Source organism: Ranitomeya imitator, chromosome 4, assembly GCF_032444005.1.
Source record: "Ranitomeya imitator isolate aRanImi1 chromosome 4, aRanImi1.pri, whole genome shotgun sequence".
In the NCBI taxonomy this organism is placed as follows: domain Eukaryota; kingdom Metazoa; phylum Chordata; class Amphibia; order Anura; family Dendrobatidae; genus Ranitomeya; species Ranitomeya imitator.
Genome location: NC_091285.1, coordinates 383,651,747 through 383,671,295, shown reverse-complemented (window position 1 = coordinate 383,671,295; position 19,549 = coordinate 383,651,747). Strand labels below are relative to the sequence as shown.

Here is a 19,549-nt window from a genome sequence, read left to right as displayed (position 1 = left end):
CCGTATATACTCGAGTATAAGCCGAGATTTTCAGCCCAACTTTTTGGGGTGAAAGTGCCCCCCTCGGCTTATACTCGAGTCACGGTAGCGGTGGGGTCGGGGGGTGAGGGCGCTGAGGTATACTTACCTAGTCCCAGCGATCCTCGAGCTGTCCCTGCCGTCCCACGGGCTTCGGCGCTGCAGCTTCTTCCTCTCTTCAGCGGTCACGTGGGACCGCTCATTACAGAAATGAATAAGCGGCTCCACCTCCCATAGGGACGGAGCCGCCTATTCATTTCTCTAATCAGCGGTGCCGGTGACCGCTGATAGAGAAAGAAGCTGCGGCACCGAAGACAGCTGTGACAGGAGGGGACAGCGCGAGGATCGCCAGGACTAGGTGAGTATGTTATATTCACCTGTCCACGTTCCAGCCGCCGGGCGCCGCTCCATCTTCCCGGCGTCTCTGCGCTCTGTCTGTTCAGGTCAGAGGGCGCGATGACGCATATAGTGTGCGCGGCGCCCTCTGCCTGATCAGTCAGTGCAGAGAGACGCCGGGACCGGACGCTGGGGAGCTGCAAGTAGCGAGGTGAGTATGTGTGTTTTTTTTTTTTTATTGCAGCAGCAGCAGCGGCCATGGCACAGATTTATGGGGAGCATCTATGGGCCAATATGAACGGTGCAGTGCATGTGGTGGTGGTGGCAGACGCTGCACTTGTAGATCAGTGGCACTGGTGCCTGCATGTGGTGGTGGTGGCAGATGCTGCACTTGTAGATCAGTGTGGCACTGGTACCTGCATGTGGTGGTGGCAGACGCTGCACTTGTAGATCAGTGGCACTGGTGCCTGCATGTGTTGGTGGCAGACGCTGCACTAGTAGCTCAGTGGCACTGGTGCCTGCATGTGTTGGTGGCAGACGCTGCACTCCTAGCTCAGTGGCACTGGTGCCTGCATGTGGTGGTGGTGGCAGATGCTGCACTTGTAGATCACTACACAGAGCACTATATGGGGCACAGCTATGGGCCAATATGAACGCTGCAGAGCACTATATGGCACAGCTATGGGGAAATAATGATCTATTTTTATTTTTGAAATTCACCCGTAAATGCTGCATTTCCACCCTAGGCTTATACTCGAGTCAATAAGTTTTCCCAGTTTTTTGTGGCAAAATTAGGGGGGTCGGCTTATACTCGGGTCGGCTTATACTCGAGTATATACGGTAAGTAGTTTCTCTTGTTAGCAGGCTGCGGGCTAAAAAAAAAAAGCCCCCCTTCCCTTTCACTCAGCCAAGAGCTTCCCTTTCCAAGGTATGGGGGAAGAAGAGTTTATTACCTCTAGCTCGGAGAGCAAAGGTATTTACGACCGGCATCCCTGCAGTGGAAAGTGACCGGCTAGAACTGGATTCTAAGTCTCTAGAATCCATGGAAGTTCTTTGTTCTGTTTTTGTAAGATATTACGCAAACCATTTAAGTTAAGAACACGAAAATATATATTCTTAATCTACCTCGGTGGATCTACCCATCACTCTAAACACGGGCTTCTAACTCCATCTGGTAAAGAAGTAGGGATTTCTCTGTAAATATGTATCCCAGATAGGACATATTTGACATCATTAGAATGTCCACGTTAATCCGAGATGAATGCTGGGTTTGTTATGACTATGACATGTTTTGTAGCGAAGTTATAGAAAGTAGATAAATTTAAGGTTGAAGTACTCAGAATGTAGAGAGAGGAGGGTCTTGATAAGCCAGCCTTTCTGTGATGTCACAGGCTGCAGGTTTTTAAGTTCCTGGCAGGCTCCCAGCAGAGTCTTCTTGTCTTTTTCCTGGAGAGCCCTGAGCACGTCCAATGAGCTGGGACGTATGGAAGCCTGGTTGCCTGCAATGCTTTGAACACATGTAAGTGTTATTCTCATGTAATCCTTGTTTTTTTTTTATAATTACCCTGTACATATTTGCAATTGTCTCATTTGTAACATCCTTGTAAAATATTTTGATAAAACACTGCCTAAACTTTATGGAGTATAATAATATACTAGATTCGTTCTCCTGTTCTAAACGTACCCTGTCTCCTGAAGGGAATTACGCTACTGTTTTGGGTTAGCTTCGGACCCGTTTAATCGAAGCTGGTGGCAGTGATACCTTGTGCAGGCTTTTGGGTGATGTTGTAGCGACTGCAGCGTTGATAATTATTGTTCCTGCCTGAGTGGGAGTATTTTATCGCGTCACTGCAGCGTGCCCAATAGCCAGTACATAGCAGGCAGCCTGTCTGGCGACTAATTACCCAGGGTGCAGTACCTAATCTGACCTGAGAGTAAGGGGGGCGCCAGAGAGCTGCAAGTGTTAAGTGGAACTGTAAGCGAGATATACATAAATCCCTGCAGTCCGTGGTATATTGTAGAGCAGTGGGATACCTAGAATAAGCCCCTGCTGTAAACTAAGAGGTCAATAGCCTTGTGTGTGTTTTTTCATCACATTGTGGAGTGGAGGGATAACTAAGATAAGCCCCCCTGCACATGTGATAGCCGTCTGTTGGCCTAAAGTCACCCCGATCCGTGACGTAGGGGTGACGGTCACGGAGTGAATCGTGACATCCACCATCTCCGAAGTGTATGAAGCATTCGGGGAACAAGGCGTAACAGAGGTTGTTGAATTAAGTAATTCAGCGTCCCTGGTCACTGTGATTAATGTGTCTTTAAAGAGGGTTTTAATAAAATTTTCGGATGCTATGAAATTTCTTGTTCGTTTAAAGTTTGTATTTTTGTTGTGATCAGATATTGATACTCGGTCGCAGTCTCTGTAAGTCTCGTTCCACCCAAGGTTTAGTGAAACCAGGAAAGCTCTAAGCAAGTCAGAAATAAAGCCCTCCGTCGGATAGTTGTCAGAAGCCAGAATCTTTTCAATAGATAGTAAGTTAAAAGGCCTTCCTTTATCCGAATTTTCAGCTTGTGAATGGTTCCCACTAGATGTATCGCTTGTTGAAGAGTGTGTAAGCATTGTGTCAGAAAAGGTAGTTTTATAATTGTCCGACGTGTCAGAGTTTTTGAAAAATTCTTCCGGGTGAAAGCTCTCTGAGCTCTCCGTAAAACCTGAAGAACTGGCTAGTTGGTATGTAGGGATTTTTCCGCCACCCTCACCTCCTGGGACTTTTAGAGGCAAGGTAAACTTTTCAAATTTAGAGTCGATGACTTTACACAGCACCGAGTCAAGCTCAGAAATATTTATTAATTTGTAGTATTGTTTTAGATTTCCCTCCTGTTTATCTGATATGGGCTTGTGAGGAGGATATGTAGAGTTAAAAAAAGCAGTTGTTTTGTGTGGTAGCTGGAACAGGAGTTTCTCCCTCACGCTGAGCTGCTGGGTGTTTGATATAAGGGGATTCGTTGGAGGGCTAGCTGGGTTATGTACTGAACTGGTATGAATGCCCTCCGTTCTATTGCTGGGTTCTGCTGGTGTGATGGCTCTCTCCTGCTCCCCACAGTCCCCCTTGCATAGCTCCGTACCCAGCTCACCTGGCAGACTGTGGTAAGCCTTCTGTGGCTTAATCGCTGGGCTGTGCCGTTCTGCGCTGCCTCCAAGTCCATCTGCCTCCCCGGGACAAACTCCGGCGCTTCACACCGCAGCCTGATCCCCGGGGTCCGCTCACCGCATGCCTCTCCATCGGGCTTCTGTTGGGGAGGCACCGCTGGGCTTCCCGCATTGCTGTGCAACTCCCCGCTGCCTGATAGCCCCGCTGATACACTGCTCGCCCTGCTCCGATCAAACAGCTGTTTCTCATTGCTGCCCCAGGGACCCCGCCGGCCAGCGCCGCATCTCCGGCTAGTGCGGTCTTCTTACCGGTGCTGGGTCTGCTGGGCTGGGCCATACATCAGGGGGGCTCTGCTTTATTGAAGGTGCTCCGCCGCGCTCCTGCTGCAGGGAAGCCGCTTGACCCCCGGCTCTGCTTAGCGGCGCTAGCTCTCAGCGCTGTCATCCGTCCTCTCCATGGCTCCCAGGTGACCCAGTGGGTACAGGCTTCTTGCTGGGTTGTTTTTGAAGGGGTGCTTGTGTCTTGGAGGACTTGGTTTTGGTCGGGGTCTGGTGAAGGACTGGCGCCGCCATTGCACTTCCGGCCTGAGTCCCGGCTGCATGCTGGCCGCTGTCCCGTTCTCTGCTCCAGAAGAGGGATTTTGCTCGATGTGCCCAGCTTTTTCTTGCTGCTGGTCGGTTTAGGCCTGATAAGGCCGCTTTGCGGTCAGTTTCCACCTTTTTGTAAGCTTTTAGTCAGCTAAATTAGGGGATTTAGCAGGAGCTCTTGTGAAGCACGTCTGCTTCCTTCCCCTGGCAAACCACGCCCCCAGCTATGTCTTTCTTATACACCGGAGACCAGAACTGTGCACAGTATTCTAAGTGTGGTCGAACTAGTGACTTGTATAGAGGTAAAATTATATTCTCCTCATGAGCATCTATGCCTCTTTTAATGCATCCCATTATTTTATTTGCCTTTGTAGCAGCTGCCTGACACTGGCCACTGAATATGAGTTTGTCATCCACCTATACACCCAGTTCTTTTTCATTGACGGTTTTGCCCAGAGTTTTAGAATTAAGCACATAATTATACATCTTATTACTTCTACCCAAGTGCATGACCTTACATTTATCCCCATTAAAGCTCATTTGCCATTTATCAGCCCAAGCTTCTAGTTTACATAAATCCTCCTGTAATATAAAATTGTCCTCGTCTGTATTGATTACCCTGCAGAGTTTAGTGTCATCTGCAAATATTGAAATTCTACTCTGAATGCCCCCTACAAGGTCATTAATAAATATGTTAAAAAGAAGAGGGCCCAATACTGACCCCTGTGGTACCCCACTGCTAACCGCGACCCAGTCCGAGTGTGCTCCATTAATAACCACCCTTTGTTTCCTATCCCTGAGCCAGCTCTTAACCCACTTACACATATTTTCCCCTATCCCCATTATTCTCATTTTATGTATCAACATTTTGTGTGGCACCGTATCAAAAGCTTTTGAAAAGTCCATATACACTACATCCACTGGGTTCCCTTGGTCCAATCCGGAACTTACCTCTTCATAGAAACTGATCAAATTAGTCTGACATGAACGGTCCCTAGTAAACCCGTGCTGATACTGGGTCATGAGGTTATTCCTCTTCAGATACTCCAGTATAGCATCCCTTAGAATGCCCTCCAGGATTTTACCCACAGTAGAGGTTAAGCTTACTGGCCTATAATTACTGAGTTCAGTTTTTGTTCCCTTTTTGAATATTGGCACCACATTTGCTATACGACAGTCCTGTGGTACAGACCCTTTTATTATGGACTCTTTAAAGATTAAAAATAATGGTCTATCAATGACTGTACTTAATTCCTGCAGTACTTGGGGGTGTATCCCATCTGGGCCCGGAGATTTGTCAATTTTAGTGATTTTTAGACGCCGCCATACTTCCTGCTGGGTTAAGCAGGTGACACTTAATGGGGAATTTTTGTTATCACTAGTCATTTTGTCTGCCATGGGATTTTCTTTTGTAAATACTGATGAAAAAAACTAATTTAGCATATTGGCTTTTTCCTCATCTACATCCACCATTTCACCCAGACTATTTTTATGGGGGCCAACACTTTCATTTTTTAGTTTCTTACTATTTATGTAGTTAAAGAATATTTTGGGATTATTTTTACTCTCTCTGGCAATGAGTCTCTGTTTCAATTTTTGCTGCCTTGATTTGCTTTTTACAGAATTTAATTTTTTGTATTTATTTAATGCCTCATCACTACCTACTTCCTTTGATTCTCTAAATGCTTTCTTTTTGTCCCTTATTGCGCCCCTTACAGCTCTATTTAGCCATATTGGTTTCCTCATATTTCTAGTATGTTTATTCCCATACGGTATATACTGTGCACAGGTCCTATCCAGGGTGCTAATAAACATAGTAACATAGTAACATAGTAACATAGTTAGTAAGGCCGAAAAAAGACATTTGTCCATCCAGTTCAGCCTATATTCCATCATAATAAATCCCCAGATCTACGTCCTTCTACAGAACCTAATAATTGTATGATACAATATTGTTCTGCTCCAGGAAGACATCCAGGCCTCTCTTGAACCCCTCGACTGAGTTCGCCATCACCACCTCCTCAGGCAAGCAATTCCAGATTCTCACTGCCCTAACAGTAAAGAATCCTCTTCTATGTTGGTGGAAAAACCTTCTCTCCTCCAGACGCAAAGAATGCCCCCTTGTGCCCGTCACCTTCCTTGGTATAAACAGATCCTCAGCGAGATATTTGTATTGTCCCCTTATATACTTATACATGGTTATTAGATCGCCCCTCAGTCGTCTTTTTTCTAGACTAAATAATCCTAATTTCGCTAATCTATCTGGGTATTGTAGTTCTCCCATCCCCTTTATTAATTTTGTTGCCCTCCTTTGTACTCTCTCTAGTTCCATTATATCCTTCCTGAGCACCGGTGCCCAAAACTGGACACAGTACTCCATGTGCGGTCTAACTAGGGATTTGTACAGAGGCAGTATAATGCTCTCATCATGTGTATCCAGACCTCTTTTAATGCACCCCATGATCCTGTTTGCCTTGGCAGCTGCTGCCTGGCACTGGCTGCTCCAGGTAAGTTTATCATTAACTAGGATCCCCAAGTCCTTCTCCCTGTCAGATTTACCCAGTGGTTTCCCGTTCAGTGTGTAATGGTGATATTGATTCCCTCTTCCCATGTGTATAACCTTACATTTATCATTGTTAAACCTCATCTGCCACCTTTCAGCCCAAGTTTCCAACTTATCCAGATCCATCTGTAGCAGAATACTATCTTCTCTTGTATTAACTGCTTTACATAGTTTTGTATCATCTGCAAATATCGATATTTTACTGTGTAAACCTTCTACCAGATCATTAATGAATATGTTGAAGAGAACAGGTCCCAATACTGACCCCTGCGGTACCCCACTGGTCACAGCGACCCAGTTAGAGACTATACCATTTATAACCACCCTCTGCTTTCTATCACTAAGCCAGTTACTAACCCATTTACACACATTTTCCCCCAGACCAAGCATTCTCATTTTGTGTACCAACCTCTTGTGCGGCACGGTATCAAACGCTTTGGAAAAATCGAGATATACCACGTCCAATGACTCACCGTGGTCCAGTCTATAGCTTACCTCTTCATAAAAACTGATTAGATTGGTTTGACAGGAGCGATTTCTCATAAACCCATGCTGATATGGAGTTAAACAGTTATTCTCATTGAGATAATCCAGAATAACATCCCTCAGAAACCCTTCAAATATTTTACCAACAATAGAGGTTAGACTTACTGGCCTATAATTTCCAGGTTCACTTTTAGAGCCCTTTTTGAATATTGGCACCACATTTGCTATGCGCCAGTCCTGCGGAACAGACCCTGTCGCTATAGAGTCACTAAAAATAAGAAATAATGGTTTATCTATTACATTACTTAGTTCTCTTAGTACTCGTGGGTGTATGCCATCCGGACCCGGAGATTTATCTATTTTAATCTTATTTAGCCGGTTTCGCACCTCTCCCATTTTCTTTGTGTAGTTTTATGTCTCAGGATATCGTCCCAGTTAATTGCACCAAGATCCTCTCTCATCCGTTGGAAATTTGCCCTCCTGAAGTTTAGTGTCCTTGTAACCCCTCTACTACACATCTTATTAAAGGATACATGAAAACGTATTATTTTCTGATCACTATTCCCCAAGTGACCCCCAACCCTTATATTTGATATACGGTCTAGCAGTGCCCCCCTTCTTGTTGGGTCCTGAACCAGTTGTGAAAGGTAATTGTCTCTCATAGTTTTCAAAAACCGATTACCTTTGCTGGAACTGCAGATTTCCGTTCCCCAATCTATTTCAGGGTAGTTGAAGTCCCCCATAATAATGACTTCTCCTTGAGTCGCAGCTTCATCTATTTGCTTTATGAGGATATTTTCCATTGCTTCCATTATTTTTGGAGATTTATAACAAACCCCTATCAGTAATTTATTATTTTTCCCCCTCCCCTTATCTCCACCCACAGGCACTCTACATTTTCATTAAATTCACCGATATTATCACGCCGGATAAGTTTTAAGGACGATTTTACATACAGACACACCCCTCCCCCTCGCTTATCTGTACGGTCATTTCTGAACAGGCTATAGCCCTGCAAGTTAACAGCCCAGTCATTGCTCTCATCCAGTCATGTTTCAGATCTCCCCACCATGTCATAATTATGCTCCAACAACATTAATTCTAATTCGTCCATTTTGTTGGCGAGGCTTCTGGCATTATGCACTTGATGTTCCTCTCTGCACCTCTATTCTTTCTTAAATTAACTGTTCTAACCCCCACCCTCCATGCCACCGCCACCCCCAACTTCCTTATTTGTGCCCAGGTCTCTATCTGCACTATCTTCCCCTCCTATAAAATGAATACCCTCCCCCCAATCCCTAGTTTAAACACTCCTCCAACCTTCTAGCCATTTTCCCCCCAGCACAGCTGCACCTTCCCCATTGAGGTGCAGCCCGTCCCTAGCGTAGAGCCTGTAGCCAACTGAGAAGTCGGCCCAGTTCTGAAGGAACCCAAACCCCTCCTTCCTACACCAATTCTTGAGCCACTCATTAACCTCCTTAATCTCATGTTGCCTCTCTGGCATGGCACGTGGTACAGGCAGTATTTTGGAAAATACCACGTTGTAGGTTCTTACTTTCAGCTTGCAGCCTAGTTCCCTGAAATCATCTTTAACCCCTTCACCCCAAAGCCTGTTTTCACCTAAGTGACAGGGCCAATTTTTACAATTCTGACCACTGTCACTTTATGAGGTCATAACTCTGAAACGCTTCAACGGATCCTGGTGATTCTGACACTGTTTTCTCGTGACATATTGTACTTCATGATAGTGGTAAAACTTCTTCGATATGACTTGCATTTATTTGTGAAAAAAACAAAAATTTGTCGGAAATTATGAAAATTTAGCAATTTTCAAACTCTTAGTTTTTATGCCCTTAAATTAGAGAGTTATGTCACATAATATAGTTAATAAACAACATTTCCCACATGTCTGCTTTACATCAGCACAATTTTGGAAACATAATTTTTTTTTGTTAGGACGTTATAAGGGTTAAAAGTTGACCAGCGATTTCTCATTTTTGCAACAAAATTTGCAAAACCATTTTTTTACGGACCACCTCACACTTGAAGTGACTTTGAGGGGTCTATATGACAGAAAATGCCCAAAAGTGACACCATTCTAAAAACTGCACCCCTCAAGGTACTCAAAACCACATTCAAAAAGTTTATTAACCCTTCAGGTGCTTCACAGGAATTTTTTTAATGTTTAAAAAAATTGAACATTTAACTTTTTTTTCACAAAATTTTTACTTCAGGTCCAATTTGTTTCATTTTACCAAGGGTAACAGGAGAAATTGGACCACAAAAGTCGTTGTACAATTTGTCCTGAGTACGCCGATACCCCATATGTGGGGGTAAACCACTGTTTGGGCACATGGCAGAGCTCGGAAGGGAAGGAGCGCCATTTGACTTTTCAATGCAAGATTTGCTGGAATTGAGATCAGAGCCCATGTCAAGATTGGAGAGCCCCTGATGTGCCTAAACAGTGGAAACCCCCACAAGTGACACCATTTTGGAAAGTAGACCCCCTAAGGAACTAATCTAGATGTGTGGTGAGCACTTTGAACCTCCAAGTGCTTCACAGAAGTTTATAATGTAGAGCCGTAAAAAAAAATTTTTTATTAATTTTCACAAAAAATGATCTTTTTGCCCCAAATTTTTTATTTTCCCACGGGTAAAAGGATAAATTGGACCCCAAAAGTTGTTGTGCAATTTGTCCTGAGTACGTCGATACTTCATATATGGGGATAAACCACTGTTTGAGCGCATGGCAGAGCTCGGAAGGGAAGGAGTGCCATTTGACTTTTCAATGCAAAATTGGCTGGAATTGAGATCGGACGCCATGTCGCATTTGGAGAGCCCCTGACATGCCTTAGCAGTGGAAACCCCCCACAAGTGACCCCATTTTGGAAAGAAGACCCCCTAAGGAACTTATCTAGATGTGTGGTGAGCACTTTTAACCCCCAATTGTTTCACTAAAGTTTAGAATGTAGCATTGTGAAAATTAAAAAATCATTTTTTCTTTCCACAAAATGATGTTTTAGCCCGCAATTTTTTTTTTCCCAAGGGTAACAGGAGAAATTGGACCACAAATGTTATTGTCCAATTTGTCCTGAGTACGCTGATACCCCATATGTTGGGGGGAACCACTGTTTGGGTGCACGGCAGAGCTCGGAAGGGAAGGAGCGCCATTTGAAATGCAGACTTAGATGGATTGGTCTGCAGGCGTCATGTTGCATTTGCAGAGCCCCTGACGTACCTAAACAGTAGAAACCCCCCACAAGTGACCCCATATTGGAAACTAGACCCCCCAAGGAACTTATCTAGATGTGTTGTGAGAGCTTTGAACCAACAAGTGTTTCACTACAGTTTATAACGCAGAGCCGTGAAAATAAAAAATATTTTTTTTTCCACGAAAATGATATTTTATCCCCTATGTTTTTATTTTCCCAAGGGTAACAGGGCAAATTGGACCCCAAAAGTTGTTGTCCAACTTGTCCTGAGAACGCTGATACCCCATATGTTGGGGGGAACCACTGTTTGGGCACACAGGAGAACTCGGAAGGGAAGGAGCACTGTTTTACTTTTTCAAAGCAGAATTGGCTGGAATTGAGATCGGACGCCCCCTGATGTGCCTAAACAGTGGAAACCCCCAATTATAACTGAAACCCTAACCCCAACCCTAACCCTAGCCCTAACTCTAGCCCTAGCCCTAGCCCTAACCCTAGCCCTAACCCTAGCCCTAGCCCTAACCCTAGCACTAATGGGAAAATGGAAATAAATACATTTTTTTACATTTTATTATTTTTCCCTAACTAAGGGGGTGATGAAGGGGGGTTTGATTTACTTTTATAGCGTTTTTTTGGCGGATTTTTATGATTGGCAGCTGTCACACACTAAAAGACGCTTTTTATTGCAAAAAATAGTTTTTGCATCACCACATTTTGAGAGCTATAATTTATCCATATTTTGGCCCACAGAGTCATATGAGGTCTTGTTTTTTGCGGGACGAGTTGACGTTTTTATTGGTAACATTTTCGGGCAGATGACATTTTTTGATCGCTTTTTATTCCGATTTTTGGGAGGCGGAATGAACAAAAACCAGCAATTCCTGAATTTCTTTTAGGGGGGGCGTTTATACCGTTCCACGTGTGGTAAAATGGATAAAGCAGTTTTATTCTTCGGGTCAGTACGATTACAGCGATACCTCATTTATGTAATTTTTTTTATGTTTTGGCGCTTTTACACAATAAAAATTATTTTATATAAAAAAATAATTGTTTTTGCATCGCATTATTCTGAGAGCTATAACTTTTTTATTTTTCTGCTGATGATGCTGTATGGCGGCTTTTTTTTGCGGGACATGATGACGTTTTCAGCGGTACCATGGTTATTTATATCCGTCGTTTTGATCGCGTGTTATTCCACTTTTTGTTCGCCTGTATGATAATAATGCGTTGTTTTTTGCCTTGTTTTTTTTTTTTTTTTTTGCGGTGTTCACTGAAGGGGTTAACTAGTGGGATAGTTTTATAGAGCGGGTCGTTACGGACGCGGCGATACCAAATATGTGTACATTTATTGTTTTTTTTTGTTTTTTACATAAATAAATGGATTTATTGGGAAATGTTTTTTTTTTAATTTGGGGATTTTTTTTTTTTTTTAATTTCTAACACTGTCCCAGGGTGGGACATCTCTGTATTAGATCAGATCGTTGATCTGACACTGTGCATAGCACACTGTCAGATCAACGATCTGACAGGCAGCTTAGCTGGCTCTCCAGCGCCTGCTCTCAGCGGGCGCCGGCTAGCCAGGTCACGTCATGACCCAGAAGGAGTCCGGCGGCCATCTTGGATCCGGGGACTCCTTCCGGGTCACCGGAGCAACGCGATCTCATTGCGTTGCTCCGGTGGGAGAGCGCAGGGAGCCCCCGTCCCTGCGCGATCCCCCTCTATGCCGCTGTCACTACTGACAGCAGCATCAGAGGGGTTAAATGCCCGCGATAGCGCCGATCGTGGGCATTGCTGCGGGGTGTCAGCTGTCGTATACAGCTGACACCCGCACCCGATCACCGCGGCGCTCAGCGCGAGACCGCGGTGATCGGTGCGCCGTACTAGTACTGCTGCTGGCACTAATGCAGTGCCGGCAGCGCAGTACTAGTACGGCGCATGTCGCGAAGGGGTTAAGGACCTTCCACCTACCTCTAACTTTGTCATTTGTGCCAATGTGCACCATGACCGCTGGGTCCTCACCAGCCCCTCCCAGTAATCTGTCCACCTGATCAGTGATGTGTCGGACTCGAGCGCCAGGTAGGCAGCACACCGTTCGACGATCCCTGTCTTTGTGACAGATTGCCCTATCTGTTCCCCTAATAATTGAGTCCCCCACTACCAGCACCTGTCTGGCCTGCCCTGCTCTCCTATTTCCCTCCTTACTGGAGCAGTCACTCCTCCGGCTTTCAGAGGACATGCCTGGCTGCAGCAGTGCTACCCCTGTACTGGCACCCCCCTCATCTGCAAACTTAGCAAACTTATTGGGGTGTGCCAGATCAGGACTAGCTGTTGTGAATTCTGCTTTTGGGTTCCCTCCAGTGGTTGTAGGTGGTAATGCAGTTGTCCCTGAGTTGCAGTCCTGGCCAGGTGTATCTGCTGATTGCAGTTCTGACTGGGGTATTTAGGTGTGCAGGATTCATTAGTCCTTGCCAGTTGTCCATGGTTCTGGGAGGTTTTGGATCTTTGTCTTGTTCCTCCTGCCTTGCTGCCAATTCAGCAAAGATAAGTATCTGGTTTTTGTTTCTGTGGCACACATGCTGTGTGCTTAATAATTCTGTGCTATTCATTTGTTTTCTCTTGTCCAGCTTAGATTGTGTCAGTGTTTTCTCTGTCTTGTTGGATTCTCTGGAGTTGCAGATATACGCTCCACATCTTTAGTTAGATGGTGGAATTTTTTGTATTTTCTGCTGTGGATATTTTTGGAAGGGTTTTAATACTGACCACTTAGTATTCTGTCCTATCCTTTCCTATTTTAGCTAGAGTGGCCTCTTTTGCTAAATCCTGTTTCCTGCCTGCGTGTGTCTTTTCCTCTACTACTCACAGTCAATATTTGTGGGGGGCTGCCTATCCTTTGGGGTTCTGCTCTGAGGCAAGGTAGAATTCCTATTTCCATCTATAGGGGTATTTAGTCCTCCGGGTGTGTCGAGGTGTCTAGAATTTGTTAGGCACACCCCACGGCTACTTCTAGTTGCGGTGTTAAGTTCAGGATTTGCGGTCAGTACAGTTTCCACCAACTCAGAGAAAGTTCCATGCGGCTCCAAGGTCACCGGATCATAACAACTAGCCTCCCTGGCACTCTTCCCTCTACCCGGCCTTCTAACTGTCACCCAGCTTGCTACTTCACTGTCCTGCAGCTCCATCCTACCATCCCCCCTCATCTATCCCATTGAGCGTCTGCGCAGTGAGCAGAAGACTCCTCTCCATATTGTCTATGGATCTCAGTGTTGCCAGCTGCACATTTAGATCCAGAATCTGGGTTTCCAAATGCACAACGTGCTCACATCTCGCACAGCAGTATGCACCCTCGACCGGCTGATCAAGGACTGCATACATGTGGCAAGATGTGCACTGGATGGCATTAACAATAGTGGAGCACATTTCCTAATGGGGATTGCACCAGACAGAAGCGTTAAATAAAAATAAATACAAAGTATTAATAAAATACAGGCAGCAATTCCTCCCTTGGAAACTCCCTGAATCACAAGTCACACTTACCGCCGTTCACACTTACGCTCAGGTCACACTCAGCTCGTTCACACTCGCTAAGCTGGAGATTTAAAGATTTTTTTTTCCCCCCTCAGCAGGAATCCACCTTGCTGCTCAATGCACTTCCAAAAAAAGGGGATGTGTTGTTCCAGTAGTTTTGAGGCATAGGGGAGAAGTGATATGGGGCGATGGCTAGATACAGAGGATGGGTCAAGAGAGGGATTTTTGAGGATGGGTGTGATTGAGGCATGTTTGAAGCATGAGTGGAAAACACCAGTTGTTAGGCTGGTTTCACATTTGCGGTTGTGTCCGCAGCGTTTGTGCCGCAATTTTCCGCATGCGTCGTGTATTCCTATCTTTAACATTAGGGGCGCAGGTTCCTGCGATTGATTGTGTTTTGCCGCCTTTGACGATGCATGCGTCGTTTTGTTGTCTGCGGCATTGCGCGGTAAACGCTACATGTAGTAATTTCAGAGGCGTAATTGTGCCACCTCGAAACTTATGCGGTTGTTAGCGGAAGAATGCGGCAAAAACACGCATTACGGTCTATGTGAACGCATGCATTCGCAAGCACATGCGTTTGCTTGCTTTTGTGAACGCATGCGTTTTACCACAGGAAAACATGTCTATACACTGATTAGTCACCCCCACATACAAACTGATAAAAGGAGGGAGTGGGCATTGGCAGGTCACTACACAGCTGACTGGGAACAAGAGCAGACGCAGGAAAGCACCTTTGAGGAAACCACACTCTGAACAATGTATCAAGGCCAATGTCTTTATTTTCTATTTTCTGTCTCTATATGTCCTAATTTCTGACATTTTTTTTTCTGCATGCATCAGAATGTCATCTTCAGAGGAGCAACGGCTTGGGCCTGCACAAGGTGGAATTGATATTGAAGTGAGTACTCACCTCTTCAGATTGGTAAGTATTCTCTGTCACATCTACACGTGATAAATTTTTTTTTCCCTTTTTTTAGAGCAGTTCTTCCACTGCGGCAGAGGCTGAGCAGAAGCAGCGTGGACACGGTCGGGTGGCAAGGCGGCAGCATGTAAGTATACCAGGCTGACTATTTATTGTATCCTGACTTTACTATTCTTGAATGTTCATTTCTTTACTTTCCTCTTTACCTTTTTCTTCTTGACTCCTTTTTTTTTCTTGACTTTAAATATTCATGCCAGTTTTCTGTCTTTGTTATTTTCTTTCTTTTCCTTATGTTAATGTCTCCAACATTAATGTCTTTATTTACCAGAACGGTATGAGGACCTCATTGAAAATGACCTCCTAATCTCCCTGCTCCATGAGCAAGTCCCGTTGTGGGGCACCCGGATTCCGCAGCATTCGGACAACGTGATGATCCGGCGGCTATGGAATGAGGTGGCCAAAGCGATGTGGGATGGCTGGGACAACGCCCCAACTTAGGTCCGAAATGCATTTTGTAAGTAGTGCAATGTGGGGTGCTGCAGTGGTCAAAAGTGCATTGTCTAATCATTATTTTTCAACAGTACTCAAAGTCAAAACACGTTGGCGTTCGATGAAGGATTATTATTATTTATTATTATAGCGCCATTTATTCCATGGCGCTTTACATGTGAGGAGGGGTATACATAATAAAAACAGGTACAATAATCTTGAACAATACAAGTCACAACTGGTACAGGAGGAGAGAGGACCCTGCCCGCGAGGGCTCACAATCTACAAGGGATGGGTGAGGATACAGTAAATGAGCATATAGCTGGTCGTGCAGTGGTTTGGTAGATCGGTGGTTACTGAAGGTTGTAGGCTTGCCGGAAGAGGTAGGTCTTCAGGTTCTTTTTGAAGGTTTCGATGGTAGGTGAGAGTCTGATATGTTGTGGTAGAAAGTTCCAGAGTAGGGGTGATGCGCGAGAGAAATCTTGTATGCGATTGTGGGAAGAGGAGATAAGAGGGGAGTAGAGAAGGAGATCTTGTGAGGATCGGAGGTTGCGTGCAGGAAAGTACCGGGAGACGAGGTCACAGATGTACGGAAGAGAAAGGTTGTGGATGGCTTTGTATGTCATGGTTAGGCTTTTGTACTGGAGTCTCTGGGTAATGGGGAGCCAGTGAAGGGATTGACAGAGGGAAGAGGCTGGGGAATAGCGGGGACACAGGTGTATTAGTAAGGCAGCAGAGTTTAGAATAGATTGGAGGGGTGCGAGAGTGTTAGAGGGGAGGCCACAGAGCAGGAGGTTATAGTAGTCGAGGCGGGAGATGATGAGGGCATAGACTAGGGTTTTTGCAGATTCTTGGTTTAGGAATGTACGGATCCGTGAAATATTTTTGAGTTGAAGGTGGCAGGAAGTGGAAAGGGCTTGGATATGCGGTTTGAAGGAGAGATCAGCATCAAGGATTACCCCGAGACAGCGAGCTTGTGGGACTGGGGAGAGTGGGCAGCCGTTAACTGTAATGGATAGGTTCGTTGGGGGGGTCACGTGAGATGGGGGAAAGACAATGAATTCTGTTTTGTCCATGTTAAGTTTCAGAAATCTAGCGGAGAAGAAGGATGAAATAGCGGATAGACATTGAGGGATTCTCGTTAGTAGGGTGGTGATATCTGGTCCAGAGATGTAGATCTGTGTGTCATCAGCATAGAGATGATACTGAAAACCGTGAGATTCTATGAGCTGTCCCAGGCCAAAAGTGTAAATGGAGAAGAGCAGGGGCCCTAGAACTGAACCTTGCGGGACTCCGACAGATAGGGTGTGAGGTGAGGAGGTGGTGTGTGAATGGGAGACGCTGAATGTTCGGTCAGTTAGGTATGACGAGATCCAGGATAAGGCCAAGTCTGTGATGCCAAGGGATGAGAGGATCTATAGTAATAGGGAACAGTCCACTGTGTAAACGGCAGAGGACAGGTCCAGGAGGAGGAGGATAGAGAAGTGACGCTTGCTCTTGGCGGTTAATAGGTCATTGGTGACCTTAGTTAGGGCAGTTTCAGTGGAGTGGTGTGACCGGAAGCCTGATTGTAAGCGGTCGAAAAGGGAGCAGGAAGATAGATGGGAGGACAGTTCAAGATGGACGTGTTGTTCCAATAGTTTTGAGGCATAGGGGAGAAGTGATATAGGGCGATAGCTAGATACAGAGGATGGGTCAAGAGAGGGCTTTTTGAGGATAGGTGTAATTGAGGCATGATTAAAGCTTGAGGGGGAAAACACCAGTTGTTAGCGATAGGTTGAAGAGATGGGTTAAGGTACCTTCACACTGAGCGATCTGGATCCTGCTGTGACATCGTTGGTCGGAGCAGAAAGGCCAGAACTTTATTTCGTCACTGGATCTCCTGCAGACATCGCTGAATCGGCGTGTGTGACGCCGATTCAGCGATGTTTTCACTGGTAACCAGGGTAAACATCGGGTTACTAAGCGCAGGGCCACGCTTAGTAACCCGATGTTTACCCTGGTTACCATTGTAAATGTAAAAAAAAACAAACAGTACATACTTACATTCCGGTGTCTGTCCCCTCGCTGTCACCTTCCCGCACTGACTGTGAGCGCCGGCCGGCCGTAAAGCACAGCGGTGACATCACCGTTCTGCTTTACGGCCGGCCGGTGCTGAGACAGTGCAGGGAAGCTGAGGCCGGGGGACAGACACCGGAATGTAAGTATGACAGCTCTCCAGCGACCACACAGCGATGAAAGAGCGACGCTGCAGCGATTGGCATCGTTGCCTATATCGCTGCAGCGTCGCTTAATGTGACGGTACCTTTAGAGTTGGGATGAAGACTGTGGCGAGGTTTGGGATGAAGTGGGAAGGGATCGGGTCAAGTGCATAGGTGGTAAGATGCGATCTTGAGACTAGAGTGGAGAGTCGATCTTCTGTAATGGTGGAGAAGTTGGTTTTGGCTGGGTAGTTGGGAGGAAGGGCTCTGGGGGTTGTCGACTAAAACTGTCTCTGATGTTCTCAATCTTCTGCTTGAAAAATGAGACAAAGTCTTCAGCTGAGATGAGTGGGGAGGGAGGAGGTGCTGTGGGACGGAGGAGAAAGTTGAAGGTGTTGAATAACTGTTTAGGGTTGTGAGGCAGGGAGGATATAAGAGACAAGGACCTTCGTCAAGAGAGCCGGGTTCCTAGTAGTTCTGGAGCAAGGATCTGCAAATATAAATCTCACCGCATCCTTGCATTTTTGAGACCGGTCCTTGCCCAGAGAACGTAAGCATTTTTTGTGGTGTAATGGGTTGTGTTGTATTGCCTAATCTGTACTTTTCTATTCCACAGGAGTTGTCGCTTTACTATTGTAAATGTTTGGTACTCATTTTTTTTTTTTCACAGCACATGGAGCAGCACTCTTGACCCTGGTTCTGGAGCGGTCCTTCATCAAACAGCCACGGACCCCTCTCAGCCATCCAGCAGCGCTGCAGCAAGTGGACCTGCAACACAGACTGGAGACCAGGAAGCTGGTCCATCATGTGTTCCCCTGTCCCAGTCCTCTGCCTCTTTTCTTTGGGGGCTCTTCCCGGCAGTGTCAGAGGGCCTCGGACAGGTCACTCATGCCCGAGTTTTTGCACTTGAGCTCGGTCTTTCATGATGGACTCAAGGCGATGGGTGACCGACTGGATAGTGCCATAAACCATATGAATACACTTATCCAGGATGTCACCAGAAGCCTCGACCAAGTGAAAGCCTACCTCCAGAGGCCTGCACATCATTTTTTCAATCAAATAGAGAAGGGCATGTCGGAACACCTTACTCCTGATCTTCAGCTTAGTGTCATGCAGGCCTGCAATGCTGCTTACGTGAAGGCTATGCAGCAGAGTCGGTATTTTCAGTAGTGGCGGCATTTCCACCTGTGCCAACACTGTCACACTTCACTTCAATGCCAACCTCTGCTGCATACCACTGCACGGCCACCACCATTCCAAGCACTGCCGGACACCACTACAGCACCACCACGCCGAGTGCTGTTGGACAGCTCACCGCCACCACCATGACAACTGCTACTCTGCTTGGACCTCCTCCACTGCCACCACTATGCAGCAGCAGGACCCTGGCATGGCCTTCCCCGCCACCACGATGCAGCAGCAGGACCCTGGCATGGCCTTCCCCGACACCACGATGCAGCAGCAGGACCCTGGCATGGCCTTCCACTCTACCACCACGATGCAGCAGGACCCTGCCATGGCCTTCCCCACCACCATGCAGCAGCCGGACCCTGGCATGGCCTTCCCAACCACCACAACCATGCAGCGGCACACGGACCCTGACAGGTCGGCCACCACCACCAGTCCGCAACAAATGAGCCCACCGAGGCTCCCCAGACCACAGCGCCGATCCCAAAAAGGGAAACAAAATAAAAAACAGGACGATCTCAATCACTCCCCCCTCACCTCCCAATGTGTCTGCAATGTTAGGTTTGTCTCACCCTTCCAGTGTGTTTCTGCCCTCTCATGCGTCAAGCCCCATCCCAGAACTCCCAGACCCCACTACTTTAATTGCCCCTTCTCCTGCCACCCCTGCGTCCTCCACAGTTAGCCAGGCCTCACAGCTACACAACTCACAGTTCCGTCATTGTACCCCAAGCAGGCGCAGTTAATTTTTTATTAAAAATAAATGTTAATGTTTTTTGCCCCAATACTGTTTGGTTGTTAGGTGTCAAGTTCCCGCTGCTGCACAGGGGGAAATCTCGAACCACCTCCGCTGCGGTCTCCCATTCTTCTCCAGCC

The 19,549-nt window shown here is 46.2% G+C and overlaps 1 long non-coding RNA gene across 2 annotated transcripts; it reads left to right on the top strand.

Annotated features, from left to right (window-relative positions):
- Positions 1-1,807: 1,807 nt before the first annotated feature.
- LOC138676202 (uncharacterized) lies at positions 1,808-19,515 on the top strand. 2 transcript variants are annotated; one of them, XR_011320761.1, is made up of 5 exons: positions 1,808-1,873; positions 14,717-14,774; positions 14,854-14,925; positions 15,127-15,312; positions 18,159-19,515. It is a non-coding gene; the product is annotated as an uncharacterized lncRNA (long non-coding RNA). The 2 variants fall into 2 exon arrangements; XR_011320760.1 differs by lacking the exon at positions 1,808-1,873 and adding an exon at positions 3,029-3,134.
- The last annotated feature ends 34 nt before the right edge of the window (positions 19,516-19,549 follow it).